Here is a 20,425-nt window from a genome sequence, read left to right on the forward strand (position 1 = left end):
ATGGGTTGGTACAGCAAAGTCTTATTTTGTACATCCTGACTAGGAAGTCACCATGAAGGTTGAAATCATAGGTTTAGAGACAAGGAGAAAGAGGAGAGGATGGAAAGGGAGAGCTTGCAGAGTTGAATGCAGTGGAAAGGGACGCTGAGGGATGGATGGGATACTTATGGTTAGCTATAAATGAAGTCTGGGATAAGATCCTGAAACATCCTCATACTAGGAAGCCAAGGAAGACAGGAAGAAGTTACAGTAACAGTTAAAATGGCACAGGGACTAATGGTAGCATTACCTGGATGTAGAAATCAAGGTGCTGTGCTACACAGCTAAAATTCCTCACCTTGCCTAACCCTCTCAGTAAGAGGGAGGAGATAATAGCCTCAGTTTGAAAATGCGTATATGGAGAATTCAAAAAGCTGTGGGTCCTTCAAAAAAAAACGGACACAACAAACTAGCCAAGGGCCATGTTGTTCAAGGACGTTAAGCTCGGAACTACGACAAAGCCTGTGTGTGATTACTGCCAGGATGGAAGCACACGCAGGATGGAAGTGTGGGAGCTGGGTGGGGGCATTCGTGGGGGCTGCTGAGTGGAGGGAAGGATGGGAAGCAAGGACACAAGGACACACCCTGTATTTGGGAAACATGGCTAGGGGCTCACAAGAATAAGACAGGAAAGTGGAGCCGGCCACTGAAGGGTACAAGTGCAAACCACCGAATGCTGAGGGTGCGGGAACCAGTCTCACAAGAAAGTACTAGAAAATCACTTGCCTAAAGGTTATGCGAACAGCCTGTGAATAAGCCGGGGTGTTTATACAACTCTTGTAATCAGTTGGTGGAGGGCTGGCCTGGTGACTTTCAGCTCATTGGACCCCTCTGAGCATAGTGTGGCACCATGAGGAGAAAGCACGAGGACAAGGATGCACAGAGCCGCACGGCTGTCACCACGCTCGGCAGATGTCCCAGCAAATACTTGTAAACTAACAGATCTGCTATGAGATACCAGACAACCCTTCATACCTGTGGTAGGAATGGCTTTGGTCACAAAGGCAAGGAACGACCTTCACAATCACTGTGCAGCGAACCTCCCAAGGTTTCTCCAACTTAACTCTTCTTGGGAAAGCAAAGCACAGTAGCCTGACAGGGTTTTCAAAATAATCACTGGATTTCAGATTCTACAACGATGCAGTCGAGTTTTCCCACATACAACTAAATCCTCTAGATTTTATATATAAAACAAACATGAGGGGGCAAATGAAAAGTGGAGTGGTCTGGAGATATAGCTCAAGTGGTAGAGCACTTGCCTAGAAAGTACAAGGATTTGGGTTTCATCCCCGATATGGAAAGAAGGAGAAAAAAAAGCAAGCAAGTACCAAGGAAGGAAGGAAGGAAGGAAGGAAAGGAGGGAGGGAGGGAGGGAGGGAGGGAAGGAGGGAGGGAAGGAGGGAGGGAGGGAGGGAGGGAGGGAGGGAGGGAGGGAAGGAGGGAGGAAGCAGAGGAGAGGAGAGCAAAGGAAAGGGAAGAGAAAGACAACAATCTAATATCAAAGAAACATGGAACCACAGAAGAGACATGATGGTAAATTCCCTAAATTTTCTTTTCCCTTATAGTCCCAAACATGAAATTAAACAAATACAAAGTTGAAAAACCAATGGATACACACAAAAAGGCCTAACCAAAATCTACTCTCGTTAAATGGCCAGGAAAGGTGAAAACCCTCAAGGCACAGTTGTTGTTTTGTTGGTTTTGTTCTTTGTGGGGGAGGGGGGCTGACAATTACTACTCCATTGCAGTTGAACATCATAGAAGAAATAGGATCAGTGCTGTACTCTAGCCACACCAGCCAAAGCCGAATGGGGTACGTAGTCTTCCACACATGTCATGTTCTGATGAATGCCTCAAGTATCCTGCCAGGCTGGTACCAAGGAGAACTGGTAAGGAGCTGGGACTTATCCATGCAAGCCTTCGTGCAGTGTCAGGAGTAACGTCTCCTGGTAGTAACAAGGCACCTCTCTCTGTTTCATCACAGAAGGTAAAATGAGGAGTCAAGACTCATACTATCCCAGATTGAAGGTAGGTATTCTCACAGCAGTGTCAATGGAGAGATCAGAAGAAAGTCAACTTTCATCTCTGCCCCATCAGTTAGAAGATAACCCTTAGAGACAGACGGAGGTCAAGCAGGCATAGAAGCAAAAACACTTCACATGTGCCCAGCTACCCTCAATGAAGAGTGTTAGATGACATCAGCTGAAGCAGAGCCCCAGAACACAACATGAACCAGGAGGCAGGATCTGAAATGAATGGAAAGGAGAGCATCAGATGTCAAAACCAAGATGGCAGAGATATTAGAATTATCTAAAAGTGCTCAGAAGAACAAGTATGAATACACCTGAAACAAGTTTAAAAGTAAAATAAAACTTTCAAGAAGGAAAGAGAAAATGTAAAGAAAAAAATAGAAATTTTAGAACTGAGGAACACAAAAGCTGAAATAAATGCCAGTAAATCATCTCAACAGCACAGCAGAAAGAATATCAATGAGTTAGAAGATACAACAATTGAAACTATCCTGTCTAGAAAACAGAGAAAGTAAACTGGACAAAATGATAGCAACACAAGCCGTGTATGAAAGTATATGCCTGTAATCCCAGCTACTCCTTAGGTAGAAAGAGGGGCTGTGATTCTAGGACATCCCAAGTTATGGAGCCATTATCTAAAAAGCAAGCCAGGTGTGGTGGTATACTCAGGAGGCAACTTCGACTCAAGACCTGAGAAGAATCTGAATCTTTATTCTTCTTACAGCTTCCCACCTGAGTTGGCCTCAGCTTCACAAACGGCAGTATAGGAACATGAAATTCTTGGTCAGTGACAAACAACAGTGAATTATAACAGCAGCAGCCAGAACACAGGCACTTGCAGATTTCCCAGGCCCTAATATCCAGTGATTTCTATATTCTTGCCAGCTGTGTTCTTCAGCTTTCTGTTACGGTCACAAACACCTAAGATGACCTATCACTTGTAAAAAGCAATGATCTATTCAGGTGCACTGTCTTCAAGGTTTTCACCAATTTGCTATGAGCCTGTGATAAAGCATCACATCCTGATGAAAGTTCATGATGGTAAAACTCCTCATCTCATTGGGAAGAAAGACAGGGAAATGAAGAAACGCATTCCCGCTTGCATCACTCTATAGACCAAGACATTGCTACGTGGGCCTTTGGAGAACACTTAGGATCCAAACTAAAGCAAATCCTGCTGTGAAAGATGAATCCTTTATAGTGAGCCCCTAACCTACCTGCACTTTTCTCCAGGGCAGATTACATTGTCTTTGTGGTTTTAGCAGCATAAATGAAAGCAGGGTGAACTATTTTGTTCCCTTGCAAATAAGGCAAAAACTCCTTTGTTCCATCTATTGTACAAAGCTGCTTGCAACTGAGCATTCTTGAAAATATAGTCCAGAAAAAATGCCACTAAAATCTCTGCCCACAAGATGTGCAGAAGCACAAGAGGCCCAGAAAGAAATGACTCCCAACACTGAGAGTCTGAAAACTGAAATGTCACATTAAAATCATTTTCCACGCTTCCCCTTCCCAGAGTGGGAAGAAACAGTGGGACAAAGGGTGAAGCAATTCAACAGTGGAACCCACTAGTCACTGTGTTGGAAATGAACTATACCACTTGAGGGGAGGGAAGTCAGGAAGAGAACAACTGGGAGAGAATGAGGGAAGGGATGACACTGTTCGAAAAGAAATGTACTCATTACCTGAATCATGTAACTGTAACCCCTCTGTACATCACCTCTACAATAAAATTTAAAAACATTAAAATAAAATCATTTATCATGTGCTTTGAAGCACTGCTCAAATTATTTACCTTGTGGGGGAATGTGACTTAAAAATTAACTCATTCAAAGCCAGACAATGGTGCCTCGTGCCTATAATCCTAGCTACTCAGAAGGCTGATATCTGAGGATCACATTTCAAAGCCAGCCTGGGCAGAAAATTAACCAGCAAAAATCGAGAAGTAGAACTATGGCACAAGTCCTTAACATAAAAGCCAAGTGAGCGTGAGAAGCCCTAGGTTCAACCACAGCAAAATAAATAATAATTCAGATACTCATAAATTTTGATGGTTTCTTGGGAAGGAAGAAAGGAAAGGAGGAAGGAATTGAGGGAAGGAGAGAGGGAGGCAAGGAGGGAGGGAAGGAGGGAGGGAGGGAGGGAGGGAGGGAGGGAAGAAAGATAGGAAAATTTTATTACCTCCCTCTCCCAGTTATTGACTGGTATCTATTGAACTATCCAAAACTGAGTGATTTAAAACAAGAATTGCTTATTATCTTCTTAGATAATATGAATCCAAGGCTCCACTGGTGTTTTCTGATTCCCTCATATGACGCAGGGGCTGTTCTCTGGAACAACTAGAACCCTGTCAGCTTTCTTTCTCTCCCCCTCCCTCTTTCTCTTCTTCTCCTCCCTCTTGCCTGCCCTTCAGAATCCCCCTCGGCTTCCCTCTCCAAGTGGCAACTTGACTCATTTGGCTTCCTCATACTAGTTGTCATTGTGGTCAAAATGTTCTGAAAAGTCCCACAACATCGTTCCCAACTCTTTTGACTAGTGGCGGAGGGCACGGCAGGGCCTGAGGATGTGCAGAGCATGAGATGTAACTCGGGAAGTTACCTTGATTTTTAATCTGCCACTTAAATAATGGAGAAAATAATTGTGTTTATACACACACACTTACTTTTGTATGGTTCACATTACACATCTAGGAAAAAAAAATTGATCAGCTGGGATCAGAATTCTCAAGTTTAAATCCTGAATTTTGATGCTTAATGGCTGTGCAGTCTAAGCAAGTCATATTTCTTCTATTTCCTCAGTGCTGAATTAGAAATGATATAACCCCCACAAACCTCAAAGAATGACCTTATCATGAGGTGTAATCCTTTTGAACTCTGGTGGGATATACATGTTCACACCAGAACTTCATGCAGACAAATTCTCCTCTCAACCTGCCTATTTCTGACACTGTAAATTTTATTTTGTAAAATGCAAAGTGCCCTTCTACTAAATCATCTTTCTGTTGTTTAGAAAGTATAAGCAGACATGAAATTTTGTTGTATTTCTAAACTTCAGTTGATTTCCAGACCTGACATATATGAACACCAGGAAGATTCATGGCATCTTTCCTGAAGAGTGATTTCACACCACTGCATATCATGGAGTGGGGGGTGGGGTAGGAGAGTCATAGTACTATTAAATTACAGTCCATACAAGAAGGATGAGCCCTTGTTTCCACAGCAAATGACAGTGCAAAAAACCAAACATCCAAAAGTAGGCCGTTCTATATAAAAATACAGTCATTGGGGCCAAACGTTCCATCATTCATACATGCTGGAAGCTTAAGCCAAGAAGGAAGGAAGCACATGCCTTAGGAAGGAAAATACAAAATCAAAGCTGCATTTTTAATGTCCTTTGATGCACCTCTCTTACTCATTCAGGAGAAGTTAGAAGATGGGTTTATTTAATTACATAACGCTTTTCCCAGTTTCATGTGCTTAAACTTGTCATGGAGACATTCAGAATGAAAGACAGACTCTCAGAAACAAAAGTGAGATGATCATTCTTCTAGATTATACAACTGTATGGTCTAGGGAAAAGGTTGTATGTAAAATAAAATATGGAGAGAAAAATGTATTTTCCTCCTGATTTTCATTATAACTTCAAATTTAAATATTTCTTGAAGAAAAATGCAACATATATTCCCATTTAGAGTTTTTCCATCTATATCAAGAAATGCCCTGCCTCTGTTGGCATGTGTTCTATATACAGGCACTTCTTCTTGATCCATGTCCTTCCGACGGTGAATCAAACAACGAGTGCAGGAGATTTTGACATACTCACTAAATGTAACATGCATTACTGTGTGCCACTCAGAGTTTCCATTTGTTCAGAAGGGCTTAAATACTCTATCAATCTCACAAGTACAAGTGCACAGAGACCATACCATTCTTCTAGACATTCAACAGAATTTAAAAGCTAAACCCGCCATGTGGAAGCTGCTTCAAACTGAATGTGAGTTAACCCATTTTGTGGTGATGCACACCATTATCAAAAGATCGTTGTGACTGAAAGCTTTTCACCATTTAATTATAAGGATGTCCTATCCATGCCTGCTTTGGCAGGCCCCGATAGCACAGATTTTCATTCGAGAGGCCCTTCTAGCATGAATGGAGGAAAGAAAAAGAGGGTATGCCTTAAAAAATCATTTCTTTATAGACATTTTCCTTCATCTATCACCAGCAGAAAATTCCAAGACAATCAGCAGGTTTACCGGCAATACAGTTGTGTGCAATGCTGTGTAAGTAACTAATATTTTGCAGATATCATGAGGTCTTATAAGGATATAATGGTGATATCAGAGCCATTATTATTCCGTAGTGAAATGTATCACCATCACACAATTGTCTGTGTTGATGCTGGTGAACAAACCTACTGCACTGCCAGCCAAACACAAGTACAGAAATCCCACAAGAGTAAACGCCAGAGCTCACCCAGTACTGCCATAGAGGGGAATCATCTCAGAAAATCAAAGCTATTATTGTCCAGGGATAGCAAAAGACCTTGTATTTTTTATATCTCTAAACCACAAAGGCATCCCCACTCCTGCTGGCTATGGGAGTGACCACTCAAGAATTAATTTGGAGCCAGTTAACAGGTTGTGCCTGTTTCACACATACAAATCTCCTTGAGCGGGAAGTGTCTGCCAGGAGCTGCACCACAGAGGGAAACACGAAGTGAGCGTATGGGACTGCAGCCAGAACTCAGGTAAGAGACCAGCAAGCAGTGAATATGAGCAGGACTGCCATAACAGGATGTGAGGCCAGAGCACACAGCTTCACTTGGATTTTTGTGCTCCGTTCAACTAGTGCAAACTCTGTGGTTTCACTGCTCTGTGCATTCTCAGAAGGCCAGAGAGATGGGACAAATCCACACACTACTCTGATGGGTTTAATCCCACAAATGGCTCTTTCTGATCTAAATTGTTTGGACTTCAGAATAAACAATTCTCCAAACATCAACTGCAAAAAGTAAGCTTGGGAAGAAGAAACCAATACTCTTGTCCCAAGCAAGGAGGAAATATTTATGCATTAGTAGGTATTCAAGAGGTTGCTCACTGCCTTATGTATGAAACAGTAAGTCCTCTGTACATCACTTTGACAATAAATAAAAATAGTAAATTTTTAAAAATTGGAAACTGCATTTGGAAGACTGCAGTTCAAAGTCAACCAGTAGCTGAGAACTGTGGTGCAGGATGGGAGGCTATATTGGAAGGGGATCACAGTCTCAGGCAAGAATCTCTCAAAATAACCAATCCAGGAAAAGCTGGAGGTATGGTGTAGTGGTAGAATGTCAGCCTTGCAATGGTGAGGCCCTGAGTATAAATCCCAATGCAAAGAAGGAAAGAAAGAGAGGGGGGGGGGGGAAGGAAGAGAGGAGGGAGGGGGGGAGGGAGGGAAGAGAGAAAGAAAATTCTCTACAATGAGTTCTTATTATTTAGTGAGTTTTTTTTAAACTGTTTTAGCTTTGTCCATACCTACATTTGATTACTCTTTTTAGTTGGGTTGCTCGATTTGTTTGGTTGGTTATTTGTTTCTAAGTGTTGGGGATTGAGTTCACGGTCTTGCGAGGCAAGCATACTACCACTCAGGCCATACCCCCAGTCCTCACTATTACATGTTATACGCCCCATATATTTTTCTCTATTTTAATAAATAAAAATTTTGTATTGAGTAATTATTAATACCTTTATCTTGAACAAATCTCAAAATTCTAGTGTATCTTCTAAGTATCTTTGTTCCCTTCATTTCTAGACAAGGGTATTAGAGGGGATGAAACAGTTGGTATTTCCTTTTTATTAATGTTTTGAAGTCATGTTTATTTTCAACTTATTGCTTTTGTTTTTTCTGTCTGCCTTCTCTCCCCTGTGTTGTGATTATAATCCCATGAGCAGTCTTCCCACCCCCAGGAAGACACTCGGAATAACCAAAGGTGTATCCATTCCCACACACGTGCAAATCACAACACGGAAACACCAGAAGATGAAGAAGCAGGAAGGGTACGTCCTCTGAAACCTTATAATTGCTCAATAACCCGATCCAAAGGCACCACAATGGTTGAAATGCCATGGAAAAAAATTCAGAGCAAATAGAGAATGAAATTAAAAAGTCAATTCAAGATCTGAACAAGGAAGTCAGCACCATGTATAAGAAAATAATCAAGGAAGCCAGAAGCCGGTGGCTCACATTTGTTATCCTAATTACTAAGGAGGCTGTAATCTGAAGAATCACAGCCCAGGCAGAAAGCTCTTAGTTTCCAATTAACAAGCAAAAATTACATACTGAATATATGGCCCCAGTGGTAGAGCAGCAAACATGAGCAAGAAAGCCAAGTGATTATCCAGGGACTTGAGTTCAAGTGAGAGACAGAGACAAGACAGAAAGACAGGGACAGAAACAGAAAAAACAATTAGCAATAAAATTAAGATTCTAAAAGCAAATTGAAATGTCATAAATAAAAAACTCAATAAGTTACATTTAAAAAAAAAACACAATGGGCAACATGACCAATACATGAGATAAAGCAGATGAAAGAAAGGTTGAAGACAAGATGGAAAAAAATACTACATTCAGACAGAAACTAAGAAAATGATAAACATGCTGATTACACCTCTCAAGAACTCGGAGACAGGACATGATCAAAGATGGAATCTGTGAATAAATGGGTTAGAAAAGGGAGCTGAAATACAAGCTAAAGGCACAGGAAGCCTACTCAATGCCATTATAGCAGAATATTTCACAAATCATGAGAAAGGTATGGAAATCCAAGCACAAGAGTCATTTGGAGCCCCAAATAGATGACTAGAAAAAAAATCTCTCCACATCATGTTATAGTGAAAAATGCCAATTCTGCAAAATAATAGAACAGTATTGATTGCACAAGATAAAAATACCAACTTACTTTACAAAGGTATACTTATCACAATCACATCAAATCTTTGAACAGAAACTCCAAATCTAGGGAAGCATGGAATAAGAGTAAATATCTGTTAACCAAGATTACTATATTTAGCTAACTTATCCCTTAAAATCAAAAAGAAATAGAGACCTTCCAGAATAATCATAAACTAAAGCAATTTATAATAAAAGAAGTTAGCAAAGAGCATCGCAGTTGAGAAAGAAGACAGCCATAAACACAAGATTTAAGGAAATAGTAAAATGCATCTGAGATTGATTTTTGTTTTATAAATGAGCACATAGGAACTAGGAAAGAATCAAACATGTTCAATTCAGTAACCAGAAATAAGGAGAAGGGAAAAAAACAAACAATATTTGAGTCAACCAGAAAAATGAAGTAAAAACAAGACTATGACTCAGCAAAGACCTTTAAAAAAATACCTTTAACTGTAAATGGTCTTTTTTTATATATTTTTTTATTATCAAACTGAATTACAGAGAGGTTACAGTTTCATACATTAGGCATTGTATACATTTCTTGTAAATGGTCTTAACTCTCCAAATAAAAAAAAAATAGTAGCTTATTATATTAACAAGTAAGATCCAACAGTTTGTTAGCAAGAAACACGTCTCAGAGGTATATACACAGACTTAAAAATGAAAAGATGGAAAATGTTATCTCAAACAAGTACAAACTGAAAACAAGAAGTTATAAAAATGCCACTCTGTTTTAAGAATATATAACTATTGTAAATATATGCAACAAACATTATGGTATCCACTATCACAAACACTACCTGGAAATAGAAAGAGAGGGCGATTTAGACACAATAACAATGAATGATTACAATATTTCATTCTTACCAAGAGGTAGTTTATTCTGGCTAAAGAAAATTAACAACAAAACAGAGTAAATGACAGAGTTATATGTCACCCTTTTCCAAATGAATTTAGCAGACATCTATAGATTGCTTTATTCATAAAATACATATCTGTACACATTCTTCTCAGCAGTCCATACAACATTTTTCAAAACCATTTTCATCCATAAAGTCTTAACAAATACAGAATATTAACATTACTGTACCTTAGCTGATCATACTGAAATAAAATTAGAAATCAATAGCAAGATAAACCAGAAAATATACAAAACATGGAGATTAATTCACTGTTGAATCATCCGTTGATTACTGAAGAAATCAAAAGCAAAGTTTAAAATTACTAGAATCAAGTCAAAACAAAAACATGCAACTGGCTAGAATTTTTGGTATGCAGCAAAGGCAGTTCTAAGAAAGAAGTTTACAGCTATGAAGTTTACATTAAAGTACCAGAGAGATCTTAAATGAATGACCTAACAATTAGCCTCAAGGTCTCAGAGAAACAAAAACAAGCCAAACTCAAAAGATGTAGATGGAAACAATCAAATCAGCACAGAAATTGATGAAATGGAAATAAAAGAATAATAAAATGAGTCAAAGAAACAAAGAATGGGTTATTTGAAAAGATATGTAAGATCGACACAGGTATTTTGTTACAGCAACAAGAAACTATCATAAGCATAGTCTTTGTCATCAAGGAGCTCATGACCTAGAAGTGAGGAGAGATATTCAGGTGCATAGTTATTTTACAGTACAGTGAGGGAGAAGTTGGGGAGGAGTGACAGTCATCTGGGGATTGCACCGATAAGTTTAAGCTGATAGCAAATGCAAACTGGAATGAGCAGGGGACAAGCAAGGAGTAGGGCAGAAAGGAGCCATAAGGAGACATGAAGGCCGGTCATTGGAGGAGATTCAGCCTGACGGGGGACCCACTGTAAGACTCACAAAGCACTTGAAAGTGTTGTTGAAACCGGAGACAGTTCAGGAATGTAGGAGAGGAGACGGAGTGACAGAAAGATGACCACACAGGAGCATGAAGGAATAAACCACATCCCATCCATGAGTTACCTTGCAGGCTGTGTGAGAGTTCAGGCCTCAACCCAAGGATGAAAACGAGATCATAACATTGAATGATCTCATATGACACCCCAAACGCAGTGTTCCCCTCTTCTTGGATAAACAAACTCTGTTTTTACCAAGTAGTTTTTCTTAGAGACCAAACATTGAATGACAGTCTCAGCCACCAAGCTTATGGAATCTTAGTCTTGATGTCCAGGGATTGGGGTAGAAAAGCAGGAGAGCAGAGGGATGCACTCCATTCTTGCTAAGGAAAAATAGCAAGGATCCTCAAGGGCTTGTGCTACTGAGGTAGGGATCAGCTTTGTAGCTGAAAATGGCAATGACTTTCTCAGAAAAGCAGGGTGAGGTTGGGAGAGATGTGGAATGATGGAAGGGGTGACACTGATTAAGATGTATTGTACTCAGAAAGGCAAACCAATGCAACAGCAATACTTACAAGACAATAAATATGTTGTAAACTAACTGTACAACTCATGGGTAAGAAATTGGGGAAGAGGGAAGGTGGGAGAAAAATGAGGGAGAGGATAACAAGTTGGACAAAAATGTACTCACTACCTAATATATATAACTGTAATCCTTATGTACTTCACCCAGACAATAAAAAATTAAATTAAAAAAGAAATATACTCACTACCTTACATATGTAACTGTAACCCCCCATATATCACTTTAACAATAAAAAATTTTAATTAAAAAATGTTGCATTGAATAAAAACCCCATTGTGCAACTACTTAAAAAAAACCTTAAAAATTAAAAATATAGAGGCACAAAATGTGAAACTGTGTGTCTGAAGATATGAAACAGCCTACCTGGTACAAAATCCCCTCAGATAACATGGAAGCCCTCCCTGGGCTGCAGCAGCACTAATTCCATCAGCAAATTGTACAAGAGTGTGAGAGTCACCAAAATGACATAAAAATCCTCAAATATGAAAATCCCCATGATGTTAGAAGAACAAGGCTTTTATAGTATCCTCTAGACAGTTCCTTTCTACTACATAAGATCAGCAAATTTGGTTTAAACTAAATGTGATGTAAAAATCATATCATTTTTATTAAATATAAGAAAAGCGTGACTTTACTTAAACCAAATAGTTGATCTCATTTATTCTTCCATGTCAGATTAGTGATAAAGAAGCCATGGGGTGGTTCATACAGTATTTCACTTCTTACTAACGAAGGCATGAATCTAATTGCTACTGTTAAAGCAAGTTCGGATTCATACAAAGAATGGTGGCAATCCCTTACGTGCAAATTGAATGTGTAGAGTTGACTTTTTAACGTTCCAGGCAAACTGCATCTACCATGTGAGCCTCATGACGAGCCTTCCGTATTACTTCAATTACAAAAAGTTGCTTCTGTCTTTTCTCACGATGCTATCGGGCATGCCTGTCTCTGCAGACAGGCTTTCCTGTTTCCCCATCCTCACTTCCAGCTGAGGACCAAGCAGTCAATAGATGAACCTGTGAGGAACAGGTCAGATTCACAACATACTATCTTGCCTACCCTCAGTGGGCTTGGAAGGCCTACATGGGCCTATAGATGGCCAAAAGATAGTTGTCCAGTCCGGAGTGGGAGTATTAATGTATTAACTCAGTGCAATCATATGTTGGATCTAATTCAAACCCTATCTTAGAAGAAAGTATTGAATAAAACATATAATTTATTGGATTCTTGTACTGAAAGCAACAACAACAACAACAAAAGAACCAGAATGCTTGGAAGGATGCACTTTATACCACTCCAGAGTTGGAAAACTTTTTTAAGGTGAACCATGGTCAGTCAGGGACCATTTGTGTGTGCAAAGGCTCCCACAGCTCTCCAAAGCCTGCCCATCCACACTCCAAACAATCCTGTAGTCCTGTGTGATGTTCTCTGCATCACTCACTGGACGTCCCCTGCCTCCCCCTACTCTCTGTCCAAGTCATGTCCCTATGTGCCTATCCTAGGGCCTGTGCCTGGCAATCCACTGTGTGGGGAAGCCCTTCCTGTGGGTATTGTCATGGTTCATCTTGGCTGATACATCATTCTCCCCGTGATGCTTCTGGCAGCCACAGGATTTAATATCTCCTCAGCTAATCTCCCTTATCTCATGTCAAAGCACACCCCACACCCCTGCTTTCTTGTACTTTTGATCTTTTTTTTTTTTTTTGGTCTTACTTTGTTTTTGTACCCATCGCCCCCACACATCCTATTTAACTCACTTGCTTAATACATTTACTGATAATTTTCTATTTTTCATCGACATATTACTGGGGGGTCTTAGTTTTCCCTGTTGGCACACCCTAAGCACTTGAAACAATATCTGCTATATCGGAGAAATATAATAAATGATTAAGTTCAATATTTTGTACCACCTATAAAAAAATCTGAGAATATGAAATCTCTCTTTTGTACTTATCTAAGGATTAAGGCAATTTTAAAAACTTAGAAATGTGTGCAAGCATATTACATATGCATATATGAAGAAATAGATAAAAATTACTAGTACATTCCCCAATTAGTAAAAGACGTTGACTTTCTGACATATGTTTCTATAAATATTTAGATTGGATTGTAGGCATTGTTATGCTTACTGATTATTTATAAGTACTATGTTAAAGTCATTCTCCTGTCATTAAGACTATATGAAAATATATTTTCTATTTACCTCAATAATATCCTATCACATGTTACTAAATTTTGGTTCATTGTTGGATTGTTTCTCTGTTTTACATTGCCTATCACTGTAGTGAAAGTTACTGTACACACTTCTCGTGGACTTACCTTTATTTTTGTTACAAATACTTGCAGTGTCTTAACATTTACTTTTGTCTTGTAGATTTTCCATTTTAATCTAGTTAGATTTATTAATATTTTCTTTTCAAAACCTTACCTCATCCTCTAGAATTTGAACATCAGGTGCATGCTCGTTATAAATTTTTCAAATTTTCATGGCCCTTTTCCTTTAAGAACTGTTTGTTGACATGGTGTGAATTGAGATGGCAATATGATTCCCCCCCCAAAAAAAAAACTGTAGATAGTTGTTTCAGTCTCAGCTTCCACTAACTTTCCCTTTCCCCTTGAGTTGGAATGCCATCTTTGTCATCCTCAAATCCTGATATAAAAATGTCACTGTAATCACTGAATAATTTCCCATTATCCTGTGTAGGTAAAATCTGCTCTCTTCACCTTTTTTTCCTGCTTTTCCCTTAGCTTTTACTGCTCCTAAGTATTGGAATTATTTGTTTATTCTCTCTCACCTATTAGGTTGCATCCTTTTTAATTTCCTCTTTCTTTTCTTCAAGAATCATCAGTATGATTCGGGGATCACAATAGACTATAAACTAACCTTGATGAATTAGTGGCAATTCTAGACCCTGGAACAGTCAATGGCACAGAAAGGATGGATGAAATGGAAGAATCAAAGCTTTTTGGCCTTTCTGGCCTTGGGTAATGTAGAACTACTTTCATAAGCAAAACAATGGCATAATAAACAGGGAAGGAAATTCAAAAAGGAAGGCAGACTTTCTCCCACAAAGCAAATTTTAGAAAGAGGTGTCAAGTTATTTAAAAAAAAAAAAAAGATGTCAACTTCTCAAATAAAATTTCTAGCATTCATGAGCAAAGTGAGTTTTCACAGTTACAGTTATGTATTCATTTGAGTTTGGTTCTTGACACAGGCAAAACCTACTGGTTTATTTCATTATCTCTGTCCATCCTAGTCTGTCTACTAGACTGGAAAAGACCCTCGCCTGCTTACACATTGCCTTTTACCCACAGTGACTCACACAGTAATTATCAGATAGCGGGAAATAAATGTTTTCTAAGTCAATGTACAGACCAATAAAGATCAAAAGAATAAGCATTTTCATTTAACGAGAATGGCTACAGACCAGTAGTAGATTTCTCTGTAGTTGTCTAGAAATAAAAATAAGCATAGAAAATCGATGACCTTAAGGTTGGGAGGAAATAAGTCAATGGTAGAAATGACAGAAGAGTAGGAATAAGAGGGCTGACACCATCTTATATCATGAGCATTTTATGCAAAAGACCTCAGGTTTTGTTTAAATAGTATCTTAACTATTCATGTTATTCCTATTTTCTTTATATTCACAATCATCAGGTATTTCACAGTGCCCCCAAGTTTTCCCCAGGGGCTACCATTCCAGGTACTTCTCTTTTTGTCACATACCACCACAGAATTTGGCAGCATAAGCCATAGTTGGTTACTATCTCTCAAGCTCTTGGGAGACAGACTCAGCTGGGTGGGGCCCCACACATTCACCAGCAGATGCAGCTGAGGAGGGCCCATCTGAAAATCCTTCTTCCACAACCGCTTGGAGCCTCTTCAGAACACGGAGAGAGAGTCAGAAGAAATAGACCTTTGGAAAATCAACATCCGGAAATGATCATCTTGAGACCCAGGCAAAGGATGACCCAAGACTTCTTAGGGCTTTATCACAGACATTCTAAAATAGCATTTCTGCTACATCCAATGCATGGGCCAGACCCCTTCAGGTTCAAGGGAAAAGGAACTAGATCCTCCCTCAAGGGAGGATTGGCAAAGATTTTGCTGCCATCTTTTGCATCACATCTTCTCTAAGGAAACAAACAACAACAAAAACAAACATCCTTAGGAAAAATGAGCTTACAGCTATGTGAAAGTTATGTGTGTGTGTGTGTGTGTGTGTATGCTATATATATCTGAAATCATGTTTCTATATTTTGTCTTTATGAAGACAGACAAGAGACAGCTATCCCACTTCAGCTTGCGTGGTATCCATAGATTCTTTTATTCAATGTATTTAGGCCTTAGCTGAGATTTGGTTACTCTTCTGTAATTTGAGCAGCTAAAATTTAGACAGTGCATTATAACTCCCAGTTTTAGTCATCTATAGGTGCTCATATCTTGTTCTTATATCTTATTCATGTCTTCATATGCACAAAGAGTCTAAAGTGCTTCATAACAAATACTTATTTTCCATGACAGAACCTCACCACTCAACTGACTGACAATATTCTCCTTTCCGTTCATTGCTAATGACTACTGAATTATTATTGTCCAGATAGGAACAGTTCTGAATTTACACATAAAAGATAAAGTTATTACAATATTTTGAAGAAAATCTTTGAAGCTAATTATCTAAAGATTAGAGAAAGGATATCTTTTAATTAATTTGAAACCCTGGATTGAGTACTAAGCAGAAACATGAAAAGGAAGATTTCCAATAGGAAGTGATGGATGCGCAGGCACCTCCCTTCCCTTGAGGGTTACCATTTAATTTTCAATACTTATTTGAAATAAATGCTGGCATGATCTCCAAGGGAAGACTGTTGCAGTTATGAACCTAAAGGAGAAGCGCATGGAGTAATAAGCAAATATGTGTTCTGCTCCTTTGTTCAGCAAAGTCCCAGGCTATGTGTTGGTTTCAATTTACTCTCACATACTTCCTGCCCTCTCAGATAATTGTCGTGGAAGATTAGCTGGTGAGGAGCAGAGCTTGGACCTTTCTTTGTCTTTTTTTTTCTTTTTTCACCACCCAAAACCCAATATACTGCTTCACAGTGAACATTTGATAAGTAATTGACATAGATATTTTTATTTTTCAGACATTAGTGAATAAGTTTAAGATTTGAAGTTATCCGTTTCAAATTGGGGAAATTATATACATGTTTTGCATCAGATTAAGCTTTAAATAGCCTACCAGCTGAATAATGACAAAGCTCTTAACTTAGTAAATATGTTTATTTCCTTAACTATGTTGTTTATTTAGTTAGTTATACCAGTACTGGGACTTGACCCCAGGGCCTTGTACTCTCATTTGGTGGTTTTGCTCAAGGCTGGTGCTCTACCACTTGAGCCTGAACTCCAAGTTAGATGGAGATAAAAATCTCACAAACTTTTCTGCCATGGCTGGCTTCTAACCTCAATCCTCAAATCTGAGCCTCCTGAGTTCAATTCCTGAGTTCAATTCCTCAGTAGCACATAAACATAAAAACGCAGAAGTGGCACTGTGGCTCAAGAGGTAGAGTGCTAGCCTTGAGCAAAAAGAAGCCAGGGACAGTGCTCAGGCCCTGAGTCCCAAGCCCCAGGACTGGCAAAAAGAAAACAAGAAAACCATTATTTAATGCAGGATGGCAGATATGAGTAGGTGCAGTATACAAGGATGAGTGAGAAATGCCCCCTGGCCTCTAGGGCTTCCCAGAATACCTCAGGTGTGGGAAACTAAAATTGATCTTTGCACCTAGATGCCCTGGATGCTTGGGCTTTTCCTACCTCTCACTTTTCCTTTTTTTTCCCCAAAGTTATTTTTTAAATTACCTCTTAACACATACCATGCTGTCTTCAGAAGACTTCTTGGGGAGGGGGGGGCACTGTGGGGTCTTTCATAAACTGAACATTGCCTTCTACAGATGACTACCTGTGCCCTACAGGCCAATGCAAGCCTTGTAGAGATTGCCACAGTATGTTCCTCCCAAGGTTATAAATCTTTCAGCTGATTTCATAGCAAAATGAGACATATTAATAAAAAGTTCACAGCTTCACCCCATTAAGTCCAACTCCAATATGGGTAGATAAATAAAACTTCAAAGTGGTGAAGTGCATCTAGATTGAGCCACAAGATTCTCCTAACCAGTGTTACTTACTTCAGTGTTGCTAAAGACACAAATCAATGTTCCCATACTTTCAGTCTCATACTGTTACATAGCTCCTTGCTGAACTCTCCTCTTTCTTTAGCTCATTAGTGCCTCAGGTATTTAGTCACTCATTCAACATTCACATTTTAACAGCCAGAGTGCTGTCATTTATTTAATTATCCATACCTTGCTTTCTCCCTTTTTGTTTATCTTTTGATCTTCTGTTAGCTAGGTGTGTGGATCTAACATTTTTAACAAGGATAACTTGTGGAATCAAAAGCATTTTTAGCATCCATTGGTTGTACAAGGGGATCTCACGTTCACATACCCATTTGTGTATACAATGCATGTTGATCGAAGTCACTCTCTCCATCATTCTCCCTCCCTCCCCATCTCTCTCCCCAAACCAATCTCATTGACTTTCTTTGTTCATTTTTTTCACATATACACATAGATTGTCACAACTATATTCTTCCTCCTTTTGACTGAAAAATAAATTACTGATCTACATGTTCTATGCACAATACCAAGCCTCCCCTCATCTGTGGTCCTTGCCCACTGCCAGGGGTCCTGGCATCTTGACAGGCTATGTGAAGGAGGAAGAAGAGTCAGAGAGTCAAAAAGGGTGGCATAATGGGTAACTGTGAGATGTGCCAGCTCCATTTTGTAAACTTTGGAGAGCACACTGAAAGTTTTGGAGTGGAGGTCCACAAGATTTGGAGAGATCTCTCCAATAGTGTGGAGACTGGAAATGGGCAGGCAGATCCAGTATGGAGTCTATTATGACAACCCATGCAGTGGTGGACGAGTTCACGGATGGAAAAAAGAGTGCAAAATAACAGATATTTATGAACGAGAATCAATAAACTGATATGGATAGGAGTCGCTGGCAATTGCCAATTTTCCCAAAAGAATGTGAAATATTAAATAAAATAGAAAACACTAAAATTCCTCCTTTGAGAAAGATCTAATGAGTTCATTTGAGGACAGATGAAGCTTCAGATGTACCTGAAATACATGAGGGACGACATCTTCTCCAAGTCCTTGAACCTATCATCATCTGAGAAACTTTAAGCACAGATATCCCAGTCTCTACCTCCTACAACCACCCCACACCTCAAAAACCAATTTGCCTGGAGTTGCTCCCCGGAGTTTCTCATCGGAGTCCAATTATAGATTCAAAAATTATTGGGGTAATTAATATGCCTGTCTGGCATGAAAGATTTACCTTTGAAAACTTAGACTTGAAAATCATTACTACTCAAGTGATAATGGGAGCTGTGGGTGTGAGTGAAATCCCCGGAAAAGGTGAAGAGGATGGAAGGAAGCAGACGAAGGAGAGAATACATGAATCATCTGGGCACTAATTGTGAAGCTAAAGCGGAAGGAGGCAACTGAGGTGACCAAGGAGTCACACTTGAGTGTTTGACAGAGATGTAGCTAAGAACAATGATGTCGTGAAAGGCAGGGAGACACAAAACAGGATGCTCAAGGACAGAACTGAGAGCAGACAGACCTGAGATTCCAGTCATCTGAGGAACTTCGTCAATTAAACTTCCATTACCTTGGAGGATTCCTTCTAAATGTGAGAAGGGGATGACTGAAAGAACACATGAGAGCAGACATACGAAAGTCAGGCATGAAGGTCACGGAGATGAGAAAATGGATCCATGTTGTCAAAAGCTTCAACTGCTGCTAGTGAAGTATGAGAAAAGAGAACTTCTTTAATTATGATGGTGGTTAAAAGAACAACCTACTGTTTATAACTGTTAAAATTGTTTATTTTTTCAAACATAGAAGAAGGGAGCTTAATGAGGAATAGAATATTTACATAATCTCAAAATAATCTCTTCATCAATTACTTACTAGTCACAAAAGGAAAATTTTTACAGTGAAGGAAACAGACTGACAAAATGAACAGCATCAGTAAAGTGCTGTCACTTTCTATAACGTGACCTATATGATTCAGGATTAATAATGAAATAAAAGGATTGATGAAAGACCAAAAAAGGCTCAAAATGTGTTTCCAAGTGGAGTAGACTAAATATATATTGTCTTGCAGAGTGGTACAATCTTTAAGTTAAAAAAATCATCCTTACGCTGTGAATAGTCTGTAAAGTATCTGCTTTAGTCCTATTTTTTAAATCTCTTTGTCCTGATGAACTCATTGAAGTTCTAGCTAGCAAAACTACTTCCAGCTAATCACTCCTGACATAGGCCGAAATCATAGGCCATAGTATCAAAGAAAGTCATTATCAAGAAAAGCACTGTTCTCTCAAACCTATATTGTCATTATGTAATTTGGTAAAGTCCACATAACTACTATGCACTGTTTTGCTTACTGTTTTTATTTTATTTATTTATATTTAATTTTTATTATCCTTAAGTATTGTGCAAAGCAGTGTGGGTATGCCAGTATTGGGGCTTGAACTCTTGAACTCTGGGTGGAAGCGCTGTCTCAGAGCTCTTTTTGCTCAAGGCTAGCACTCTACAGCACTTGAGACACAGCTCTACTTCCAGCTTTTTGGTAGTTGATTGGCGATAAGAGTCTCTTGGACTTTTCCTTTCCAGACTGGCTTTGAACCTCCTGAGTTACTAAGATTACAGGTGTGGCACCCGGTAAATAATCATCATATTTTACAAAAACAAAGAAGAAACATCTTGGGAGGTTTTACCAGCTTGAATTAAAGAAAATTGTTGTACCAAAATATAATAAAAAGTCCAGGTCCATGAAAATACTTACTTTGCATTTCTAAATTTAACACTGTCAGTATTTTTTTAAGCACAGACATTTTCATGTCTCACTGGCGATACTATGGGAGAGCTTACTGTGTGAAGAGGA

Source organism: Perognathus longimembris, chromosome 8 (assembly GCF_023159225.1).
Source record: "Perognathus longimembris pacificus isolate PPM17 chromosome 8, ASM2315922v1, whole genome shotgun sequence".
NCBI classification, from domain to species: Eukaryota; Metazoa; Chordata; class Mammalia; order Rodentia; family Heteromyidae; genus Perognathus; species Perognathus longimembris.